Genomic DNA, 6,585 nt, shown 5'->3' with positions numbered 1-6,585 from the left:
TAGCTTTATCCAGTGGTTTACTTGTTTCCTGCCTGGCTTGATTTAGATAGAAGCTAAGCTTACCTGAGTTCAAGACATGAATAATCCAGCTGCAGTGTACTCCATTAAAAATTTAAAGATTTAGAAATGTAACATTTGTGATTTTGCCCTCACTGCCTCGCACCGCTATCTCAGCCCCGCCTTTGATAAGGCAGAGCACGCTGAGATTGAGAGCCAGTTCGGTGCATCGGTTTATGGAATAATTAGGATCAGACACCATTTTGCCGACTACTTACACACCTGCTCCGTCGATGGCCCCTAAAAGGCTTGCTGTGTAGTGTCCCAGCGGTCGACTGCTTCCTCTCCCTCTTTGCTTTTCTCTTTTTGTTTAGTCACCCCCATTTCTCAGAGATGTATGACATGTACAAGCAAGCGGAAAGCAGAGATCAAGCTCTCCAATGAAACAAGAAGAGGGCAGAAAGAAAACAGAGGGCATTAGCTTTTTTTCCTCCTCCTTCCATCTCTCTAGATAGTGGAGATAGTGGTGAAAAAAAATTCTGTAGCCTACCTCAGGCAATGGTATGATGCAATAAATGCTTACATGTACCCACACACACACACACACACACACACACACACACACACACACACACACACACACACACACACACACACACACACACACACACGTACAAGAGGGTCTCAGGAGGGAGGCCACTGATCACCAGACAGCGCATCCCACTGATGCCTGGTTAACCCTGATCCCTCTGTGTTTACCTGGCTCGGTGTTTGAATGTGTGTGTGTGTGTGTGTGCATGTTTCGTTCTGGAGGACTGCCTCTGTCTCTGGGCGGGCTTAGTGTGTGTGCGAGTGTGTGTGTGTGTGTGTGTGAGCAAGCATGTGTGTGGGCGTGTTGTTTTGCAGGAAACTGTGGGACCTGAGATTTCTCCAGTTAGATGTTCTTTTTAGCTGATGAAAAATCACAGGGTTTGTGTATGTGTATGTGTGTCTTTGTACATGGATGCAACTGTTTGTGTATGTTGCATAAAGTTCTATTCACACATTCTCTCCACACCTTGTCTATAATTTACTTTATACCTTTAAGTGGGAAATTAAAGTCCTTTGACCAATCTTAACACATTGAATATTTGGTTGAGACTGATATACTCTCTGTTATGATATGTTGCATTTCTGAAATAAAAGTGATGATACGTAAAAAAGTTTTATGAGATCTTGTCATCTTCAACAATGATGCTGATTGAAATCAATACAGCAGAAACACATTAAAATAGTTAAATAGTAAATGGTCGACCAAACAAGATCATTTGTAATTTTTGACATCATTGTTTTTCTGGCAACCAATGACTGATTACCCATTGTGATTGTTGAATGTCTTTAATGGCTTAAGGACTATTATAAGCTTCAACTTTGGACTGAAATCAATTTATTTCAATAGAATTGCTGTGATTATTGGATTCTTGCCACTCAGGCAAAGTAAATCTATGCAGAGCTTTCATGTAGAGTTCAAGTTTGCTGAACTTTAGACACGCTAACACACACTGCCAACCTAACAAATTTCGAACCATCTTGTCAGCGCTGACCTTTGAGGGAATTAGAACCGCGGACATTTTGACTTGTCATAGCAGGAGAAGCACAGGTGTTACTAATAACATTAACAATGGCTCTGTTCTATTCAAGTGTCTCAGTTAGCCATGACAGTGTGACAGTGAGACAGCGCGCACAATACCAGGACCCTGAAACTGAAGCTGCTAAATGGAATACAGCCATCATCCATTTTATTATTTACGCCTTGCTTTTCCTACTGTGACATGTCAAAATGCCTTTTGTGAAAACCACCTCTGGATAATCCAAAAAGGAGGAATCATTTCAGCTGTTTTACACAATCCAATCTTTTAGAACTCTTCTCCTCTGGAGAATAAACTGCTCCGCAAAGGAAATGTGGCATGTTTTGTAGTCATTCATGACTCATCATCAGACAAGAGTGAATTAATGTTGTAAACATACTGTCCAGTAAATGAATGAGAGCTACATCAAGCTTTTGGCAATTCCCACATAGCAAACACGTGCAAATACATTTTGATGTGCCACTTTCAGTCAGTTTCTATTACCAAGCCACAAAATGTGAATATAAAGAATAAAGTTAAAACTCCACAGTTGTAAGGAACCAAGTAGGTGCCACAGAGAAAAAAAAAACACAGTGCAAAATGTATTTGTGCACTCAAATTAATGATTTATGCACACAGTTTTCAGGTTACACAGGTCACTCAATAATTTTGATATTTTTATTTTTAATGGGCAGTATCCATTTCACAACAGAGCCCCAGGAAATGCAATAAGAAATTACTGCAATAACCTATTTACAAGCAAGAACCTTTCCAGGGGCTCAGGAACCCTTACAGGCACTCAAGAACATTACTCGTGTTTTGAGTATTGAAACCAGAAACTACATTTCAGCCAAAGTTCTTGGTGCCGAAAAAGTCCCTGTTCTGGGGGTAATACTTTCCAATGGCCCGAGAGCTATTGAGCAAAGTTTACAGTGCTGAACACTGATTGGTCAGACACAAAACTTGTAGCTGCTACAACTTGTGTACAGCGTCATTCCCGCAGTAAAAAAAAGAAAAAAGCCATGGTTGCTCCTGGTATCATTTAAACACAATTTTGTATATGGATAAAAAAAAAAAAGTTCTGGTCCCCCAAAGAAAAAAACAACAGCATTTGAGTGCTTTTCCAGAACAAACCGGCTGTCCTGATCACTGGAAGCCTTCCTGTGGCTCACAGCAGCCTATTTACAGAAGACATCAGTCTCAGTGTATAGGAAGACACAACTTGCTCAGTTCTTTATTGTAAGTGAGTAGGTGGGGACAATGTGACTTGCCAGACACTGGAAAAGCTGCAGGCAGGCTTGTTTAGTAATCTTTGAAAGGAAACTCACAGTGGGAGGCGCGATATAATTATATTTGTATGATTTCAGACTCTGTATATTTAGAAAATTATTTGTTCAAAATTGTTGTAAAATTATCAGCCCGAGTAAAGAATAACTACAAAGCTGAAAAAAAAAAGCTTTCTTAGCAGATTTTGACATAAATTTGGTTATTTCTAACTTCGGTCTTGTGTTGGTCATGAGCCCCTTCAGCTCTTTTGAACAAGTAAACACCCAGCTGAAAAACTCTGGTCCTCCCAAAGGCTCTGCCACTTTGCTTCCTCAGGCTGCTTCTTCTGTCAGTTTCATTTTTTTTTTGTGTTTCACTGGCAAGAGTGCAGCGGTTTAGAGCTATGTTTCTTCAACAATTCCACATTTTGAGTAGCTTCAAGCTGTACATTTTAAAGTGAGGCAACCCTCTCTGTGATTTTGTTATGAGACCTCCTTTGTGCCTTGAGCTCATGGGAAATGATACTCAGGGTCATGTAGATTAAATACATGGAAGGCAACACATAGAATAAGCCGATTCTCATCTGTCTAATACTATCAACACTAATTTGACGAAGGAAATTATTCACATAAACCTGTTTTCCCATCTTATAGAAATAATAGCCCCAAACATCACGGCTTAGTCAACACTATGGAGGTAGAAGAAATGTAATATCATATCATGTATCTCAGTAAACTAAAATAGGCCCACAAATAGAAAAGGGATACTTGTTCCTTTCAGCTTCCACACTTAATTAGCTTCAAAACAGCACATTAGTCCAGTGACGACAATAGGACTCATTCCAGACAATATGCCAACTGAGTAGAGCCATATTTTCTTCACATTACACTGGCACATAATTACGATTAGAGGAATGTGTCCCTATGTTAGCTTTTGATTATTTTCTGGTTGTCCTTCTTTACGCTTCCCCCCCCCCCCCCTCCAAACTGAACTTTGGTGATCTCACTTCCTAAATGTCATGGCGGCACTGCGCAGCCTCACAGTCTGAGGCTAGAGAGCATCATCCGCCAGCAGGCAGAGCAGAGAGACAGACAGGCAATTAGGCTGGCAGGTGGACAGACAGGCAGTGGGAAAAGAACACAGGCCTTGTGGTCCACAGGCGATGAATATGATATCCATGATCGCTCTTTAATCTCTGCTGAGCGAAAACCAACACACACACTCAGACGCACACATATACTCACACACATACACACACACACACACACACACACACACACCAACACATACTGACACACATAGACAAAGTAGGTGTGTGGTGGCAGCTTGCTCCTGTCAGTCTAGTTAAACTGCAGTCAGGCCAGTGTCACCCTGAGAAACAATGAGCTCTTTTCCTCCTGTGTGACTGTGACAACCTCAGACAGCTTACATACACACTGACACACACACACACACACACACACACACACACACACACACACACACACACACACACACACACACACACACTGTGGTTGGCAAAAGAGCAATGTGGTCTTGAGAAAGGGAGAGGAAAATGGAGATTTGAGTGTGCGACAGAATCTATATATATGAGAGAGAGAGTGAGAGAGAGAGAGCGAGAGAGAGAGAGAGAGAGAGAGTAGATGTGGCTTGTCCCCTGCGTCCTGCATCCGAGAGAAGTCCTTTTGGCCTGTCATTCACCGTCAGCTTGTATTAGAGGCTGAAGGAAACCCCTGGGAGAGAGGAACAGCAGAAGAGAGACGGGGAGGAAAACTGCAGAAATGACAAGGGGGGGGGACAAAGTGGTAAAGAAACAGAGAGAAGGAAGAAGGAAGACAGACAGTAAGAAAGAAATAGGAAGATAGGATGAGAGAAACAATGATACAGAACAAGAAAGGGACAGGCAGAAAAATAAAAAAAAGAAGTACAAAGCAATGAATAAAGAAAAGAGAAGAAGTGTGAAAGAGAGAAGAAAAATAAAAGGAACAAGAGGAAGAGTGTGAAAACAAAGGAGGATGAGCAGGAGCACAAGTTGAGGAGAAATGTGATGACTAATGACAAACTTTAAACATACAAAATATAGAAAACTCCTCATAAAGGAAAAACTGTCAAGTCACCGTAAAAATCAAAATGATTTAAAAAGCGTTTTTTAAGTTGGTGTGTAGGATGGTGTTTTGTCCATTTAATCTTTCACCTTTCTGTTTGTCCATTACATTTGTCAAAGGTCCAGTGCATTGATCAAGATGCATCACTGTGATATTAAAGTTCTCCTCCACTCAAAAAATGTGTTTTTCTTCTTATTCCTTCAGCTTCACTGTGCAGACTGACGTATGTGCACAGTTTTCATATCCATTTGTTGAAGAGGAAAGTTTCTCTGTGCTCACCTTGAATTCGATTTTAAGGCATGTATCTACGAGCATGATTTGTGACATCACAACTAATTTGGAGCCAGTTGTGGTCCAGTATGCAACTTACATAAGTGTGATGTGGAAACTTGAAGCCTCCAGTGCACAAACACTGAGAATAGCATTTAAACTTGAAATGAGAAGTATTTTCATATGGATTCTTAAGACATATTAACTAGGTAATTAGGAAAAACATATCAGACACAAATAATTATTCAAAGTGCAGTATGTCTGTATTAACATAGTATAATATATAAAGAAAATATAATTTTGGTCTGTGACATAAGAATTTCTTGCACTTTTTGACTAATCTTAATGATCCCCTCCAGACATGGTTAAGACACATACAATTTCTGTATGATATGGTTTTTCAACAAAGAAAAAAAAAAGGCAATTAGCTAGTTAGAAAATTCTTAAAATGACATCTAGTCCTTCCCTTGTTGAAAAATCCAAAATCTGTGAAACTATTTCACTGAAAAGTCCATTCTCAGTCTATGTGCACTGGAAGCCAGACTGTAGTTGTGCAAGTTGCATATTCGGTTCACGTCCTAAACTTTACTCTTCCGCACATGAATGTGAAAACAGCCTCCTAGATACATTGTTATTATAAAAAATATTGATTATTGCCGCTTTAACAAAGCTTTATAAATAAAAGGAAATGTCATCTTGATCTCTTCTTCCATGTTTTGCTAGTTTCCCCCCCCCCCCGGTGCACTGTTCCACTGTCATTGCTGTTTTACGTCACAACCGTATTCATTGAGGATTATTCTCTTAAATGAAGTCTGCAGAGTTGTAGAAAGTGCACAAAAGCTTTAAAGAGTCAACCAGAGAGCCCTCAAGCACTTACCAATTTCTTGAACTCTTGCAGACTTAATTGTATGTGAGTGCATAAGGGGGGAGATTGGATCGGGAATGCAAGTGTAAGGCTGGGTCTAATGAAATATGCTATTGAGTTATATTGTGGAAAGTATATGATCCCGCCTTTGTGGAGCTTAGTCAAGCACTAAAATTCAGAATATTGAGCCCTCTGCCCTACATTTTGACCATTCTTCTTTAAATCTGTCTCTAACAAGTTCCAAAACTTGGAAGTACAATGGTGAATCACTGGAGTACTCTTTTTAAAACACCTGTCATGTCTGTGTGTCCCTGTTGGTTTGTATCCCAGTGGCGCTCATTTGGCACACTTTCTGCATTGTTGCACCCTCTCCTCATGGTGCCTTTTACATCTGCCATGATATTAAGGATGCTGTACTTAACATGAAATTTGGCTATCTTTTTAATCATTATGCCTAGTCCATCTTTGTTGACTC

Source organism: Thunnus albacares, chromosome 7, assembly GCF_914725855.1.
Source record: "Thunnus albacares chromosome 7, fThuAlb1.1, whole genome shotgun sequence".
Taxonomy (NCBI): domain Eukaryota; kingdom Metazoa; phylum Chordata; class Actinopteri; order Scombriformes; family Scombridae; genus Thunnus; species Thunnus albacares.
This window is presented reverse-complemented; position numbering follows the sequence as displayed.